Below are 19,339 nucleotides of genomic sequence, written 5' to 3'. Positions count from 1 at the left end.
CCAGGTGTACTGTGTCTGAGGTCTAGGTTTGAAGAGATTCTATTCATATGGATGTCCCACCTGGTTCAACAAAGAGCTCGATAATACTGCTTAAAGGGTTTCTCTCCCAATCCCCTTAATAAAAATGCTTTTAATGACAGTACTTTATCTGGCATTACTCATCCTATGTGTAGAGTAAGTAAGTTTAACATAAAGTGACCCAAGATCACATTTCAAAAAAGTACCTCATGAGAAAGGCATGCGCATTATCTGAGTAAGCAATGTGCCCTACGAACCATGGAAAAATGGTATTTTAAGAATTACCAAATATAGATTCCATTTGGATGCAAGTGCTTCTTGCTCTCTTTGAACTAGCTTGGTCGCGTAGCTGACAGAGTCATCTGAAATCCCCTGGAAAGTTAGGATAAAGCAGACACTGCATGCTAAACAGGCATCATTGCACGCGTAATCAGAGAAGCGGGAAAGAAACCGGGTGCGTCTTGTAGTTAATTTTCAGATTGTCACAAAATAATAATAAATGGGATAATTTAACCATAATGTTTGTTAGAAAATTTTAAACCTGTGTTTAGTTGCGAGTTGTAAACATGCACAGATATAAAGACTAGCCATGATGAGGATTTGCCAGTTTTACATTTGACCATTCTGTCTAAATGTATGTTGATCTTTAATAAGTTTCATTATTAAGAGAGAGAATTTTACATAAAAAGAGTTCAAAGAAAACTAACAAATTCTTCCTGCAAACTTCAAATAGTTTTATCTGTTTTGAGGACGAGATCATTTTTCTGCCATCTAGACATGATGATTCAAAACTCTGTCATTTTGCCTTTATTGATTTGTTTATGTATTTATTGTGTTCTAATAGCATTGTTATTTTCATGAAAACACTGTGAGTTGCTGCGGGAGGTTTATGGTTCTTGGCAGCAGCTGGAGAATTAAAAAAGAAAAGAAGAAAAAGAAGCATGGGTTCTGAAGTCAAGTTCTACCTTTTGGCAGCAGTGATCCCCTTGCCCCACACAGGGTGAAACTGTTTGGGTTCCCACACTCTGATTTCTCAGGTATAGTGAGTAGAGGAATAAACTACCAGAAATCAGGTATTCCCTTAGCAAGTGAGAAGAGGAATTTAATACTTCTCTCATATAATGCATTTACTCCTTCTCCCTTATAATTCATATCCCGGGAATGAGCACATAAATTCTCTGTAAACAGTAGCTAGCATTTTCCCACCATGCAGTCAAATAAAAAGCACTCGTGGAAAAGTTCTTTGTATCTCAACTATGGTCTTCAGAAGAGATTCCTGTCAATACTTAGATTCCTGTCAATTCCTTACTTTATGTTTTAGACCAAAAATACTGGAACAACAATGGCAACAACAAAAGACTCTTTTTATTTGTGTTTTATTTTCTGGGGTTGGTTTTAGCTCTGCAAGCCATCTGAGTAATTGTGCAGAATTTCTTATTAGAAGTTATTTAAAATATAATAAATTAAAAATGGTAATGTTCTGGTTAAATATCAAAATAATCTTAAATACCCTTGTATTTTTCTACTCAGTTAGATGAAAACTTTGCATGTTTAGCCTTTTATATGATAGCAGAATTGGGCCCTGGCTGAGTCATGCTGACTTGGGAAAACACTGTTTCTGAAGATCTGCTGTATAATGACATTCCCTCTGCTTATAGTTCACATCGTACACTGCAAACATCTTCCTATTCATGTTTACTTAGATGAGACACATCATTGAAGGAGAGTAGAGAACCTTCTAGATCATCTAGTCATTTTATATGTAAAAAGTCACTGAGATCCACAGATACGCTAGGATTTGTCTGGACACACATAGTGGTGATTCAGGACTTCTACTAACCCCTTAACTATGTCCACTGCTCCTTCTACTTCCATGGCAATACAGAATCCAACAGAGAAATATCTGAAATGCCTCCTCTAGCCTCCACCCCTAGATGGAAATGCTATTTACAAATGAGAAATTGGGAGCAATCCAGTATGATTAGGTATGGTCCTTATTGATGAATATTGTCACCAAATATGATTTTAATTCTATGCAACACAGATTGTATTTTAATTACTTTAAGTGGATAGTGGTCAAATTGTATTACCCTTTAGCTAACCATACCAAAGGATCTTTGGGAGATGGCAAATTCAATTAATATAAAGGCGTTGGCAGTCTATTTATAGTAAACCTGTCTTTAATTTCTTTAAGAACTTCTGAGAGCACTGTCAATACATGGCGTTCTGAATTGGAGGAGACATACTATCCTAAAAGAGTGCTGTAATGTTGTTTAGCTGTGATAGGAGAATTCTCAGGGTAAGGGTGCTTGAAAGTCGTCATCAGTGTCCTTATAGGAGAAATGATCCACTCTCAAATGATGGAGATGGAGGATAGATTTAAATTGCACTTCTTTTTATAACTTTGTGAATTTCTTTTTAGTGTATGTCTCCTTTTCAAAAGATGAAGTTATAACAGTACTAATACTAGTGGTGTGGAAGGTTACAATGGCTGAACATCATCTCTCTCAAACATTTATTCCATTTAAACAAAAATACCTGATAGAGAGCATTTCCATCATTCACAAGAAATCACACACTATAATGGTTTCTAGCACTCCTTTTGTAATAGCTTATTTAAATACTAGGGGCTGCAATTCAGATTTCCACTTTGTTCAGACTTCACAGAAATACTTTATTCAACTGATCACATTTTTATTCTTTATTGTGCTCTAAACCGCCTTTGATTTCTTAGAACACCAGAAGTAAAAATCAAGTCTGTAGTCATGTAAAATAAAAAATTCCTCCAATGCATTTACTTAAAGACAAAGTAAAGGGCCTCCCTGGTGGCGCAGTGGTTAAGAGTCCGCCTGCCGATGCAGGGGATACGGGTTCGTGCCCCGGTCTGGGAGGATCCCATATGCCGCGGAGCGGCTGGGCCCGTGAGCCATGGCCGCTGGGCCTGCGTGTCCGGAGCCTGTGCTCCGCAACGGGAGAGGCCACAACAGTGAGAGGCCCACATACCGCAAAAAAAGAAAAAGAAAAAAAAAAAAAAAAAAAAAAAAGACAAAGTAAAAATAAAAACAGAAACCAAACAAAAACAAGGCAATAAATACAAAAAAAAAGAAAAAATTCTTTCCACCAATAATTTGATGTTGATTCAAGTATATTATGTTAAAGGACAACTATGGTCTATAGATTATATTTTATAAGTTTTATATTTTATACAAATTTGGTATTTTATACAAATTCTTTAGGTGGAAATTTTGTTTCTTCTAGCAGCCTTTTGTAATATTAGACATTTATGAAGACAACCAGAAATCTCAGTTGATGCTTTAGTGATTGCCTCAGATTAAAGACAACCCCACCCCCCAAAATAAATCTCATAAATATACATGAATTCACAAAAACTGGCTAAAATCTTAACTTTTAATAAGCTTGTGTTTTAGCAGTGTTTTAAATTTAAAGAAGAAGAATGACTATAGCCATTGTGGTTGACATATCAGGGTGGCATAACTTCTCTTTATTAAAACTTTATTTTATCCTAAAATTTACAGTCTAGAAAGAGCTTTAAAGCACTTCAGTGCACTTTTAGAGAAAAAAGAGAAACAAAACTAAAAAAGAGATGATAACGTAGTATATATTAAGTTTATTTTAAAAATGCTTTTAATTTTGCCTGTATGCCAATAAGAGAAAGTCTGCTGGAATTAATCCACAGAACAAGAGCAATTCAGAGCAACAAGAGCAATTCAAAGAAGATGACATAAGCCACCAAAGTGAAAGGAATTCAGACTCCCAGGCTGGTACATTTTGTTTTTTTGTCTGAGCCCTCCCAGGTGAAAATGGAGCACCTATAGTAGCATATGGGATATTTGACTTTATTGTGATAATGCTGCAGTCCCTAAAGGAAAGATTCATGGAAATATAGCGGTACATGCCTTGATATAATAGAAGTAAAAGACTCCACAGTTACAATACATAATTTAACTATGCAAATACAGACTTAGGTGTGCGGTGATTTATCCATTTGCAATAGCTTGAAATTCTTTGAGAGGATTTTTAAAGACTTTATTGTCTAAAAATGAATATTTATAATGCTTTAAAGACAGTGGTTACTTAACAGCTAGGCTGTGATGTTTGGAACCAATAAAGAATGAAATGAAAAAACATATTTAGAAAAACTTCTAAGTGGGTTTTGGATAAATTCTGTGAAGACATATCAAATTAGTTGAATTGATATAAATCCTTTTAGAATGTGTTACCCATATATATATGTCATATGAGTGTATGTATATACATGAAACCTATATAAGTATTGAGTTTTATTCAAATATTTTTAATGTCAATTAAGGTAGCTATTTATTCTTCGTTTTTCCTTATTCCCAGGAAACTAAGGTATTTCTTTTACAATCATGTGAAAATGTTTTTATATACTGAAACAGAAACATCAAAATTCATTAAGAACAAAGCTCTGGCATATTATAATCTGTCTGCCAGTTCTCAGTCTAGTGTGAATTCATCTGCGTGTAAGTCTAGAAAGTAAATATCAAAATAGAAATGCTCAGTGATTTCAGTAGTATTAACAGATTCGCCTTTTATTAAAAACACAGCGCTTGATAATCTTGTGATATCTGTGATCTGAATAAACTGATAAGTAGAAAACAGTTTGCCCTCCCACGTTCTATCCTAAATCTATGTGAAGAAGCTTCCATTACTTGCAAAGTTTCAAACGTTATTTGATTTATATGTACTTGAAAGAAAAATTCCCCTTGAAACAACAAGGACAGAATGTCCAAAGACATAGTAAATATATAGTTTCTTAATTGCAAAGCCAAAATAGATTACACACAGCCTTGCAAAATCTAAGACATCTGCTTTATTTGAGGCAAGAAGAAAGACATCTGGGGGCTTGAATGTTTCTTTGTGACCTGCTCCAGTGTGAGTAACCTTGTAGTTAACTAGGCATTTAGTCAGGTCCGCAGAAAGATCATTGCCTGGACTCTGCCTCAGAGGCTGATGAGGACCCAAGCCAAAGCCGAAATGTCATACCCAAAAGATCACTGAAGCCAGGCAGTCGGGGTGGAAGTGTCGTAACTGGGGCAGTGTAATAACAGCCGTCAACCATTTGTCTCTCTGGCAATCACAAACCTACAGACATGAAATAATCAATGGAGCAGAAAAAAATTTTAAAACCTAAAAATAAAAAAACGTTATCACGAATCTTCTAGATTCATTTTGGTTTTTGACAAATATTTAATCCTATTATTATTTTCAACTATCCTTAAATGCTTGCGTCTTTCGTCATACAGGAAACCTTTGGTGATTTCGTATGGCATTGGTGGAATAAATTCACATTAAAAAAAATTTCAATTACAGGCTTCTGCAATTACATTTGACTTCTCTAACTGCAAAGAAGCCACAATAAAGTGGCTCTTCTGTTGTTTAGTTATATTCCTGGCTAATGTTATGTGTGTTCAGTCTAGGACAGAGTGGTTTATTTGTTTAAAGCTGCCTCCTTGATGTTTGGGTTTATTTGCTTGTTCATCGGCCATAATGAGCGCCCTTCTCCTGTGGTTCCTGTCCCTGTGTGACTTTGTAACAGAGTCCAGATGCAGCGTGAGGGCTTGTGCTGTTTGACAAACAAAACCAAACCCCAAATTGCCTGCGAGTTGTTGATAAATCTTTCCATTGGAATTATACTTGTCTAAGTGGCAGAGATACAAGATTCACTTCTTACTCAGTATTTGAATGTGCGGACGGCACATTTAATTGCTCCCCATAGGCAGGAATTTGGCAGAGAGAAAGCAATGCATTTTAATCGGTCTGTCTAGCTATGTTTTAAAGCACCCCTTGCCACCGTGCTTGCATATTCGTGTTGGCATTAATAGAACAAAAATGTGTATTGGACTCGAAAGGTGTTTTGATGGTAGGTAAACACATTTATTTTTCACCCGATTCTGTTTTCTGTACTTACAATGCCAAAAAGGCAGCTGAGGGGATAGTGCTTACATCAGCGGGAATTAAGGATTGAGGGTTTTCTTTTTCAAGTACCACCTTTAGAATGTGAATACAGGGTTAATTTAATTAAGGGACAAAATAACCAGTGGTGGAGTTTAGAAGACAGACCCAAGAGTAAAGAAGTGAGGGAGGTTTTTGTACTTAAATAGCAAAGCAGTTGCAAATCAACCGATGGACCAGATGCTTTATTTAAAAAATTGTTTGATTTCCTGATTAAAAAAAGTGATTCTCTTTATATGTTCATCACTTTTTATTAAAAAAATACCAACATAACATGTGGCTGATTCTCCAGTGTAGAGAAAAATAGTACAAATTTTTTAAGCACCACAATATTGAAATTCAGTGTTGGTTTATGAAAAACATCAATAATAGTTAAATTGGAAAACTTTTTGTACTCCTTTGGTGTAGCACTTTTTCCTGATCTCTCTCATATGTCATAGAAGGATCTCTTTCGCTGTAAGAATGCCTGATATTCAGATATCTTACTTTTGATATCTTTCACATTGTAGATTGTTTCTGCTTTTTTCAAAATAGCATCTCCCACTAGTATCTTGCATTTTACTTTGAAAGCTCCTTTTCATGCTTGTCTCATTTTGAAATAATATGAGTTCTAGAGTCAGGCAAACTGAGTTATAATATAGGCCCTTTTTACTTGTTAAGCCTTTAGACACACTCCCCTGTGCCCAGGCTTTTTCCAAGGACCTTACCTATCACTTGCCTCCTGGATAAAAACACAGTCAGGTCATTGGGCTTATATGGAAGGCAACTCTTTTCTCCTTCCCTGAAATGACATAGTGTTTGTTAGTTTGCATCAATTTTTAAGAACGTCAGTAGTATATAATAGCAAAAAACAAAGTTTTCTGCTTTGTCAGGAAATTAACAATGTACCAAAATAAAAAGAAGTACTAACAGCCTGCTGTGTGGTGAGATGCTGGAAGCGAGTGAAATTGAGACTGCTGTCTTGATAGTTGAGAGAGCAGACTCTTCAGGAAGGAAAAAAGCCCAGGATTTTTGTATAAATTTGAAGAATTTCTCCCAATTATATCTCCATAAAGAATACTTTTCTAATGTTTAAGAGCGGTATCCTCTATTACCACACTTATTATAGTGAAATGTAAGAATGCCTGAGTGGTGGGTGTTTTGTTGTGACATCTGAACTATTTGTAAATATTGTTCACAGCTTTCTTAGCATATTTTAGCGAGGCAACATTTCAGTAAAGTATAATTTATTGCATATGATATAGATGGTGAGCTTCCCAACCCATTTGCTGTAGATGTGTTTGCACAAAAGAAAACTGACACTAGGCATATTGGATTAAAGTAGAAAATTTTAGTGTGGTTCTTGAGTCCTGTAGTGGTTGTTCTGCCTTTATAAAAACATCAGTGAGGCCAAGAGATTTACTTTACTTGATGTCAAAGTCCCAAATAATATAAGTGCTAGCTTAGATGGGGAAGAGTATATTTTTCTCTATTACTGTGCCATGTTTGTATGTATGTATGTATGTAGATATGTTTATATGTGTTTGTGTCTGTCTTTCTGTTTGTATGTCTATCTGTCTGTATGTGTTTTTGCCCAGGCAAGCTCATCTGATTGCAGCATGTAACCCCACTTCCACTTCACTTCTTTCATTTCCCATATGAAAAAAATATATACATACAGTTTTGTCTCTGATGTCTCATTTGGCTTTGTCTTATTCTTTTAGATTTTCTTCAAAAGGAGATAAAGGTCTTAGATAAAGTTACAGGATGGTTTCTTTCCCTTTCTCTTCCCTGCCCACTCTAAATGACAATAAAAACAAATTCTAATTTAGCAAGTATTTTTTTAAGATGTCATTTTTTTTGGAAGAAAAGAAAGTTAGGACTATCTTGAAAAGCTGTTCTGTTTTCAGAATACAAGTGAACATTGAATTATTTGGACAGTAAAGTTTGTTTTCTTTTTCTTTTCTTTTCTTTTTTTTTTTTTTTTGCCACACCACGTGGCTTTGTGAGATTTTAGTTCCCTCACCAGGGATCAAACCTGGGCCCTTGGCAGTGAGAGTGTGGAGTCCTAACCACTGGACCGCCAGGGAATTCCCAGTTTATTTGTTTTCAGTGAAGGAAGGCTTGGCAGACTTGATCTCCCTTCCCTCCTTTTCTCTTCCTCCTCCTCCTCGTGCAATGGGGAGTCAGCCCAACTTCACATAAACACCACAGTTATTGAGTCCCTACTCTGTCCCAGACCTATCCTATTAGTAACTTTAGAGTAGCTGTGTGAGGTAAGCGGGATTATCCCCATTTTGCAGAGGTAGACACTGAGACTTAAAGAGCTAAAATACCTTGTCCTAGAGCACACAGCCGGTGAGAGCTGTGCCAGGATATGAATCCGGGACTGTCTGGCTTCAAAGCTGGTGCCTTTCCCCCTCTACCACGATGCCTTGAAAGTAAAGGTAAATGTGGCATTTATTATTATAGAGGAGTAGTTATCAACTGTGGCTGTGGCTGAGAATCATCCTTGTGGAACTTCAAAAAATTCCAGTGCAAAAAAAAAAAAAAAACATCCAGTAGTGCTTGATTTCCACTTCTGAAAATCTAATTTAATAAACAGTTTAGGGTGGGAAATTGGCATCAGTAGTTTTTGAAACACCACAGGTTTCTGATGGCCAGCATTAAGAGCCACTGGCATAGACTGTCCCTCCCTCTGTTCCAGTTAGTAATAAGACAGCTCTGATAAGACAGAAGACATTTGTGTTAAGTTGGCACCAGATGCAGTATCTCCTGGTCCTTAATATAGTTGATACGCTGTTCCATTTAAGTTTCCTTTTTCTTCATCCATTTTTCTGGGATAGATAACGCAAAATAGCCACTAATAAATGCTTGTAGAATGGCTGTTAGAATTGTTTTTAGAGGCAATTTTATCTGTTGAAGATAATAAATACCACAAGCAAAATGGTGACCTGTGGGTTAAGGGCATTTACCAAGTCACCCATTTCAGAAGTACTTTGCAGTTTCCTCAGCAGAGGGTATTTGGTTTAATGTGTATCGTTCTCAGAGATTCTGAGAGTCCACACCTGATTTTCAGTGGCGTCAATATCAGTCTTAGGAGACCTGGGTGAGGAAGCCTTGTTTGCCTAGTAAGTTCAAATTTGGTATTCAGTTCATTAATTTCATATAATATTAGAATTAAGATCAACTACAGCCCCTCTTTTAACTGCCTAGAAATCTTGTGTATTGCTTGCATCATGTATTACTAAATCACATGCAGTTTGAATAGGACTGTTCATGCCCTGTTTATACCTGCTTCTGGCACTGAGCAATCATAAATGCTATAGTAAACTTCTATAATGAATTTTTTTGAAATGGGCTAAAATACTTTTTTCCTACAACCTTCCAGTTAGTGGTTAGTGTCAATAAATTGACTACCATGTAGAAACTGGTAGAATATGAAAATGTTCAGCTTATGGCTTACTAAACTGGAAAAATGACATATATTACTGACTTCATTTACCTGAGTGCACCTCCCAAGTCTCACAGACCTGTTTGCAGGTGTTTTGCCATCAATGACTATAACTGGCCTCCTAAGGATTACCCAAATAGTGACTCAGAAAAGCATCTTTAGGGAAATCTGATCTTAATCCCAAAGTCTGTTTACCAAGCATTATTGAAGTTAAATTAAAATGGAAGTATTTTTAAAAAGTCAATAGCCCAGGAGTGCCATTCCTAGTCTGACAAAGGTATTTGCCGTCTTATAAAATAATATTTGCTATTTTATAAAATATTCCTGGTATTTTTAAATGACACGCCTGTGCACATCCTATACACGTCTTAGTTAAAAATACTACTCAACGACTTTTTACAATGAAAATGCTCCATCCTGTTCTTTACCTCCTTTCTCTGGTGCCTCATCCCTTATCTCCCCAGAAACAAAGGCGTAAATGCTGAAGCAGCTGAGACACATATATCTCTGTAACAGAGAGGTGAGTGATTCTGCATGACTGTCCCTAATGGTACCAGCACAATCTCTGCCTGGCTGAACCCAGCAAAGACCCAGTGATTCATGGATGACTTGCAAACATTCTCTCCTGCTTTCTAAGTGAAAACATACATTGAAAAGGCCCTCAGTTTATATATAAAGTATAAGCAGCAAAGGTGTGCTGTCTTAATTTCCAGTCTAACCTTCAAGACATCTTCCATGGCATCAGTATTAAAGCAGGAACCAGGGCTACATTTTCCTATTCGATAATAAGCTATGGAAGTTGCATAGGGTCGAGTCTCTAGGAAATCCCCTCTTTCTTTGAAAAAATGTCGTTGGTAAGATAGGAGATTGGCACCACAATGAGCAAAATATAGTGCGGGCTGATACGCATTGTCAGGTAGAATTTGGTTTGAGACACTGACTTTTGTCTGCGTGGTGTCTCCGTTCCAAAGAAGATGGAAGATGCAAAACTGCAAGTTTCCAATCTCTGGTTAATGTGGTCTATACAACTGAATAATGTATAAGGAGATGTTCCTTTGATAATGTCACAATTATTCATTGTACAGCCATAAACTCAAATATTCACATTAACAGCTAGGTATTATTTTTCTTCTCTGAAATTAAGTGAGCGGCATCAGTGGTCATAAATGAGAGCATTCATCAAAGGCGGAGCCATGGCAGAGGATTAAGAGAATGCTGATGAAGTGTCCAGATTCCCATAACTTGGAATGGAGCTGCATTCAGCATTCCTTTATTATCCATCTGCCACATAACAAAAAGTCTCCTATATTTAATGCAGGTTTGCCCTAGGCCACGTAATAGGATTAGGAATAATTTCTACAAATTTACAAAAACAAATCACATGGGAAGGCTTAGAATTTGCTAATAATTTCTCCATAGCTGGGAGATCAAAGGGATGTAAGAGTCCCTAGCCAGGCGGTAGTTTGACCCTAGCCAGGCTTTTTTAATGAAAGGGTTAATCTTCTCCGAGGTGACCATAGAGGAGCAGATAGTGTGACCAAAGGCAGATTCAGGCCCCCAAAAAACAAGGAAGAAAATAGTCTGAAAAGTACAACAGCAAGAAAACATTTACAGAATCACACTACATTTTCTGTTTAGAAAAAATAAAACTGCAGAACCTCATTGAAAGGAGCGAGACAAAGGAAGAGGGCTGGCTGAGAAACAAACCCAGGAAAGATCAAAACCCCTCACCATTGCCTTGAGGAAAAAAAAAAAAAACTAGGCTGCTTGCTTCTCCTTTTAAAGGTTGCCCCATTGTGGTCAGGTGAGGGACGCTAACTTCTAGCCCACTCCCAGCGTTCCTGTCAGACTTGGAGGAGGAGCGACTTACCTGGCAGAGTCTGCTAGTATGGGCAGCCAAGTGTCTAGTAAGGGTAGCCAAGTGTCTAGTAAGGCAGTGCCATTTCAGGGTACCGCTTTACACATAGGCAGATGCGATAGAAAATTATGAATTCTTACAAGGATTTCCCCATTCTTAAAGGGAAATGAAAGTGAACAAAGACATGTTAAAAATAATGAGGGCAGCTAGGACTCATGGCATTGCTCCAGTGTCTTCCAAGTTCTCTGTTACTAATTTGGCTGAGTGGCAACCTGTATGTAGCCAGAATTTGCTGTCCTGCCTTTTCTTTGTCAGTGGCCATAATGATGTAGCTAGGGCTCTCCCATGTTAAAAGCCCCCATCTGGTCTTCTTCTTAGCAATGGTTAGGGGGTCCCCTTGCCAGCTGCATGGCTTGTTCTCAAGGCATTCTGAACAGAGTGCTTTGTTTCTCCTCTATGTGTTGTGGCACTCATTACAGGGAGGGGTTAAGTAATAGAATCTGTCTGATGTATGAGAAATGGTGGATAACTGTATAGTGTCTCCGAAGGGTGAGTTCGCTTTTGGATGGGGGTGGGAAGTTCTTGTTACTGAGCTCCTCAGTCTGAGAGCTGACCCAGCAAGAGGAAAATCAAAGTTACCTGCCCACCCACTTCTGTTACTTGTTGGCCTGTTAAGACTGAGGTGAAGGTCCTTCTTAGAAAGCTCACTAAAAGAGATTGGCTTGTGAGAAAAGGAAGGAGGTTGATGGAGAAGATGGTATCAGTAGTCAAAGTGATGGTCTCAAAATGAGGGAAATTTGTTTTTTTGGAGTTATTCCTTTTCACTCCTAGCTCCTCATAAGCACCAGGCTTATGATAGATTCCTCTCTTCTCTGAGAGGAGCTCAGAAGGCATCAACTCCTTTCCCCCAGTGCCTTCTGATCTTCTGCTTCCTTTCCCCAGAATTGAGGAAAACTGATTATGGCCTCCCTGGGGTTGGTGGAGGATAAATGTCAAGATGGACTTTCAGAACCTCATGTTTTTCATGAAAAACCAGTTTCATGCAATGCCAGATTTCTTTGTATCAGCATTATGGAAGAATGGTTCACTCTTTGGCAGAAACAGCAGATCTGAGATATAACATACAGAGTATCTATGTACGCACAGGTGTATTGATTTATAAGATGTGGGGAGTCCCAAGGTCACAGCTAGTCAACCTTTGAGTAACAAGATGAGAAGTCAAATCTAGGTTCATTCTTGGTCTGTCTTTTATTTGTTAAGTGCTTTGCATAGTGGGTGCTGTTCTAATGCTGTACATGTATTGACTGTTTTAATTCCCCCATAATCCTGTGATGGAAGAACATGGGTTATTTTAGAGAAGTTAGTCTCCTTAAGGTTATGGCTGGTAACTGGCAGAGCCAGGCTTTGAACCCAGGCCCGAGTGTTATGCCAGACTCTCTTTTAGTTTCCCCTTCTTTTCTGGCCAACTCTTGTTTGTATTTAAAGGCTCAGAGATGAGAGGAATCTTGGAGGTAACTGAGTTGTGTATTTATTTCATTTTTCAGATGATTAAATTGAGACTCTGAGGCAGCAATTGACTTAATCTAGGTTTTGCACAGTTAATGGCAAGTGCCCGACCACCTGCCCGTCCAGAATTCTTTACATATTGTTTCCCTGTTGCTCCCCCAACTAGAAAGCTCTGCCCTTCTCTCTCTTAACATTGATTTCTGTCACTTCCTTTAGAGCACAACAGACACGTTTGTTCATTCAGCAATCATTAAAAACACAGTGACTCAAGCACCATGTTAAATTTGGGAGATGTGAAGATGAACAGAACACAGTCTCTACCTACCCTTGACACACTTTCTGTCTACAGTGGGAGAAACATGAAGAGAAAGTTTCAAGCCAGTGAGGACAATGCTATTCATAGGGGTGTGTAACCAGTGTGCTATGGCAGCATGAAGGAGAAAGACAGAACTCTTTACAGTAAAGTCAGGGATGACTTCATGGAGAAACTTATGTTTGAAGTTTTTGAGGATAAATAGGATTTTACCAGATGAACAAGGAGAAGGAAGATACTTTGAATAGAAGGCCAGAATGGGTGAAGTCATGGAAGTGCTAAAGCGAATGAAGCACTGAGGGACTGAATTCAGTTCAGAACAAATATTTTGGACTTTACTTACAGTTAGATGCTGGTTAAGTGTGAAGAATGAGTGCCTGAACTGTGGCAGTGAGAATGGCAGGAAGAGAACAGATTCAAGAGTTAGGAAATGATATTGACGGGACCTGGTGACCTGGGAGATGAAGAAGAAGGACTCTCAGTTTTCTTTCTCCAGTGAATGCGGAGATGATGGTGCTTTTCACTAAAATAAATACATGTAGCAGGGTCAATAGAGAAGATGAGTCTGTTTTGAATAAGTAGAATTTAAGTGTCTATTGGGTACCTGGGTACACTTGTCCAACTGACTATTGGAAATATGGGTCTGAGCTCAAGGGAGACAACTGAGTGGGAAATGAAGATGTGGGCATTGTCAGCATTTAGGTGGCAAGTAAAACCATGAAATAGAGGAGATCTTTTCAAGGAGCATGTATAGAGTGATAAGAGGGTGAGGGCCCAGTGCTTCAAGAGTAGGCAGAGTACGAGAAGCCTGCGAACAAAACAGAGGCAGTATTTGTCCAAGGAGCAAGAAAATAATTGGGCAAAAAAGGTTTATGGCATTGAAGGGAAGGGAGAGAGTAGATCAAGACAGAGGGAGTGGTCAGCTGCTCAGAGGTCAAGAAAGTTAAGGACTGAAAAGTAGCCATTGGGGATACCAGATAATTAAGAATGGGGATTGGAATAAAGACAATTTTAGAAGCCTGAATGCACAAGCTCTGTGAGCGAATGAATGGTTAGGAGGAAAGATGGAGAGTGGAGTTCAAAAATGAAAGGAGGGTGAGAGAGGAGGCATTCACAAGATCTGGCTAAAAGACCAAGGGCATAATAAACCCGGGTAGCCCAAGTGGAAGGGGCTGGAAAAGAGGACTAGGTTGAAGACATGGAGTGAGTTCCCAGGGAGGGAGGTGGGACTGGATGGGGTCAGTCATGACTCAGCCTCAATGAGCATATGAATAGAGGGGAAATCGTTCCCTTTGTAACCAATGATTTACCTGGGGGTTTGTGGACATTCCTGGTAGGGGTCTGGGGAGGACTTGGATGATAGAGGCTAGGGATGGGATGGGGAAGGGACTGTTTAGCAGTCCGATTAAAGGGGAAGTATGTTCTGATGGGAAAGGGTAGGGATGGGAAGAGGGACTGAATGAAAGTCATGTTTTAGAGAAAAGATGAGAGAGAAGAAAGGGACTACTCTCCATGGTGGGAGATGGAGTCTGACATAAGCCTAACTTAGCAGCAGGGGGTAATTGCAGTTTTGGGGGCAGTGTTGTAGCTTTCATGGAATTGTTGTAGCCCATCCTTCTATCAGGTATGTATGTGTCTGTTGAAGGAGCTCTTTCTCAAAATACCAGAATATTTTGGGACCAAGCCACTTAGCCCCCTTCTGGAGCTATCAATACACAAAGATAGGGAAGATGTCTTCTTTCTCCTTTCTTTCATCAACACCAAAGGGACAGTGGTGCTATTTCTCCTCTGTCCTTCGGTGAGCACAGAGAGTATAGGATTCCATTCTGATAGGTGGTGAGACAGCAGCTGCAGCTTGGCTGGTGGCAGGAATGGCAAGGCTTGTCTGAGTGAAAAAAAAAACCAATCTGTTTCATCGGGCTCTGGAACACTCTGGGGCTCTGATGAAGCTCCAACTCACCATCACACAGAAGCAAGGAAGGAGGCAACATTCTTATTTTACAGAAGTATCACTGGCCGCTCAACAGGAATCCATAAGCAGGAAATGGTGACTGTGTGGAAGGTGGCAGTGCTGCTGGTGGCTGTGGTAGCTTTATTGAAGGGGCTGGTAATGGAGTGCCAGCCTTCATGATTCCAGTCAGGACCCCATCTTTGGTCATCCAGGGACGGTCCATGAAAACACTGAGAACAAGTATTGTACTTCTCCAGCTGTGGGGTATTTAAAAACCACACGGTCCTGAATTCCAATCACAGTTCTCCCAAGTACTTGTGCAAGTTATTGGACTTCCCTAAACCTCAGTTTCTCATTTGAAAAATGATGATTATATAATGTCTATCTCATTGTACAGTTCTAAGGACTTATTTTAAATCTTTCAGATAATGTAGGTAAAGATGTTAGACCAGCAGCTGGCAGTAAGCCTTCAATAATGAGTAGCTCACTGAAGGTTGTAACACTTTGTTTTTGGCATTTGGAGGTGGCACCTAAATGAATGGAGCTTGGAGATACTGAAATCTGAACGTTAATGTTAATGGCTATGTTGTAGGTTGGACAATCCTGAACATTGCAATTAAATTATTTCCCATCTTATGCTTAAGTATAGTAAGCAAGTTTACTCAAAGTTAAGAAGGAAGAAGCAACAGTTAATTACATTAGAATGCTGCTGAGCTTTCAAAAGCAAAAGGATTCCTGGATTTATACTCTCAATCTATAGAATATTTTCTTCAGGCACGTATTCTTCTCTCCCTCTTTCTCCAATTTCATTAATTCTGTCTTCAATATGTTTTTCAACATTCTAAAGGAATGTACAGGTACATCTATTTACTACTATTTTAATTCCACTGAACGCTAAAAAATTACACAGAGGTAGAAAAGGACAGCATTCTTGGTTGGTTCACAACTGTTATTGTGTTTCTCAGAGTACGTTTTGTGGAGCTTCTCTTTGGATGTTAATGCATCATATGAAATAAGGATCCTTATTTCACAGACTGGGAAAGCCTGGTTAAAGAGGTTTCATTTCTATTTAAGAGTTTCCCAGAAACTTACTATGCTAACATGCATTTGGATCTACCAAACTTATTTGATCCTAGAAATATTCTGTTTCATGACTATTGCAGAACTGTGTTCCATGGATCAAGCTTTGGGAAACTTGTTTCTAGGAAAACATGGGACAGGCAGGACTCTTTCGATCTGAGATGTTGAAGTGGAAAGAATCCTCAAGAATCTTTTAGAGGAGTAAGAAAAGAAAAAGACTAGGGAGATTTTAGGACTCAGCTCTTGGTGATCTGTGCTTTCTCTCCAACATGATCCCAATATATTCCATTTGCACTTCAGTCATAACCAGGAAGTTTGGAGTGGGGAAATTCAGTGGTAACTCCTGGGCAAAATTCCTTACGTTACTCTTTTACGAGTGGTGTGGCAATGTGGTGCTGTGTAGTTGTTTTTTTTTTTTTTTTTTTTTTTTTTTTTTTTTTAATACCGGAGTGGCTGTGTGTTTTTATTAAATAAATGCCAGCAATTTTTTTAAAAAAATTTGAATTTTTTTAATGCACAAAAATTTCAACAGCAAATACTTCAAACAATGATGAGGGCCAGGGGTATGATATATTTTATAATTATAAACAAAAATCATAAGAAGTGTTATGAATACAGTTTTACAGAGAACTTTTGTGTTGTACATGATTTAAATCTTTCAGATATTCTTTTTTTTTTTTTTTTTTTTGCGGTATGTGGGCCTCTCATTGTTGTGGCCTCTCCCGTTGCGAAGCACAGGCTCTGGACGCGCAGGCTCAGCAGCCATGGCTCACGGGCCCAGCCGCTCCGCGGCATATGGGATCTTCCCAGACCGGGGCACGAACCCGTGTCCCCCGCATCGGCAGGCGGACTCTCAACCACTGCACCACCAGGGAAGCCCTTCAGATATTCTTAATGATTATCTCTTAACTAAGGCATAGTGGGAATTCTTCTTCTGGTCACATACTCATTCACTGTTTTAATTTATACCAGATAACTCAAGTGAAAACTTACTTACCTGGTTAATGATTCTTAACCAGGGAGAGGTAAGCATAAACAATTCTGTATAGCTATTTGCAAGAAAATGAGCCTGGGCCCACACCTGCAGATTCCAATTCGGTAAGATTTGGGAGGGGCTCCCCAGCTTGTGTTTTTTTTCCAACAATGCTCCTGGGTGATTCTGGTACACACCTTGCTTTGACAACCCTTGGGATGAATATAATTAAAATAACAGACATGGATTATTTTTCATTTATGAAACAGCATGGTATGCTAGACTTCACAGTTCTCCTTGATGATAGTGCCTGTAAGAATGTAGATTTTAAAGTGAAAGTGATTAGCAAACATCCTTATTTGTGTCTGTGTTTTACCATCTAAACATTTTGCGGGGGCAAATTTGGCATCAGAAGTAGAGTAAGGGGGAGAGGGGAGAGGCAGGAGACTGACTCATCTTCATGTAGGTTGTTAGGAACAGAACTCCTTTTTTTCAGGTGACTTCTGTAAGAGTGTGGTTTGTAGGCACTTTTGATTAAGGGCAATATATTTCAGGGCAAGGAAAATAAGGAGCAGCAGAATCTCTGGGGGATGCTTGTATCAAGAGAGGTGATAATGAGAAGAGTGTAATGGAGATGAGTTTTTGTTTCTTAGCTAGATGTTCACATCAGCTCATCTACTCAGATTGCTGGCATAGCTACCAATGATGATATTTTGGATTTGCAAATGACTGAGAAACTTAAGCCACCCAGTGTTCCCATGAGGACATTGCTTAAAAAATGACAGTGAACAATTTTGCAGAAAATGAGCTGTTTGTCAAATTAGAGGATCAAATTCTATTATCCTTCAGTGTGGGTAGGAGGAAAGCCTGGTTAACAAAGTGCTAAATCTCCTAAACAAGTTTTCCCGGGGGGATGATGAAATGATAGCTTATTGTGCAGAGTGGAAGATTCAATTATCCTCATATTAACAATTTAACTTTTTTTGTTTTTCTGACCTATTAGCAAGCTAAGGAGTGACTTTTGAGAGAAAAGGTTGGGATTTCATGAGCTGCTTGTGGAATGGATGAGAGGGTAATGTGTCTATGATATCTGTCACCCTACTGATCACCTGGGTTGATTCAGAACTGTCCTAGAACGGAATCTGAGGATAAATTGGACACTGTGTGGCTTAGGGCACGAGTCTCCTTGGAGTAGCTCGGTTTAAAGACTAATTGCCTTAATCACACAGCACCTCTGAGAACCTTGGATTCTCATATTCTTTCTCACAAGAATCAACTACCTTAATCCCTCCTTGTTAATCCTTCAGGGGAATTGTGCACAAAATTATTGCATATTGTGCATGATTATATTTCATATATATTCATACCATAGAAGGATGCATGGCCCTATCTGATACCTGTTTTATTTAAAAGGATCATTTGCCTAAACTTCTCTAAGTAGAACCTGGCTGGAATCTCACATTCCCACCCCCATACCCACCAAATACTCAACCCAAATATTACAATATAATTGAAATTAGATTAAAAAATTAAATGACATTTTGTGAGCTGTTTAAAAGGGTCAGCAATGTGTTTGAGCGTTACAAGATTAACCTTTGCTCCTTTGGGAAAATGCAGACTTCAATAGGGATTCTGTGGCTGAGGTTGTACTTGCTAAAAGTTTAAAACAGTAATTTTTTCCTAAGAAAGGTCATCTTGAGCTAAAATGTCAAATAAATTATTTAGATTACTGAATTAGAAAAGTGAGGATCTGACAGGCTGAATTTTTTATGCACATTAGCCACAGCCGGGGTCTCTCTATGCTCTTTTTATTAGGTAGAGTGCACCCCCTTGCCTCTTATTAAAAATCTCTCCATTTAGTCCAATACACTTCCTTTGATAGATGACTGCTGCTTTTGAGAATCCAGATACATGAGTCTGCTGAATTCAGATGGCCCGTGTTCGTTCTGCGTGCCTCCTAGGCTGGATTCTAGCGAAAAGGCAAATGGGGAGACATGGAGAAAAGAGCATACGTGCAAGCACATACACCAACAATAAATGTTTGTACATATGTATGCATACAAACATATAAGCATGTAAATAAACATACTTTTTTTTTAAAAAAGGAAGATAACCTTGGAATTCAGTAAAACAGAAACACTCTCCAAGGATATATAGTGTGTTTCTAATAGGGAACACATAATATCAGATTGGTCCCAGTTAGGAAAGAA

Source organism: Mesoplodon densirostris, chromosome 4 (genome assembly GCF_025265405.1).
Source record: "Mesoplodon densirostris isolate mMesDen1 chromosome 4, mMesDen1 primary haplotype, whole genome shotgun sequence".
Lineage (NCBI taxonomy): Eukaryota > Metazoa > Chordata > Mammalia > Artiodactyla > Ziphiidae > Mesoplodon > Mesoplodon densirostris.
This window is presented reverse-complemented; position numbering follows the sequence as displayed.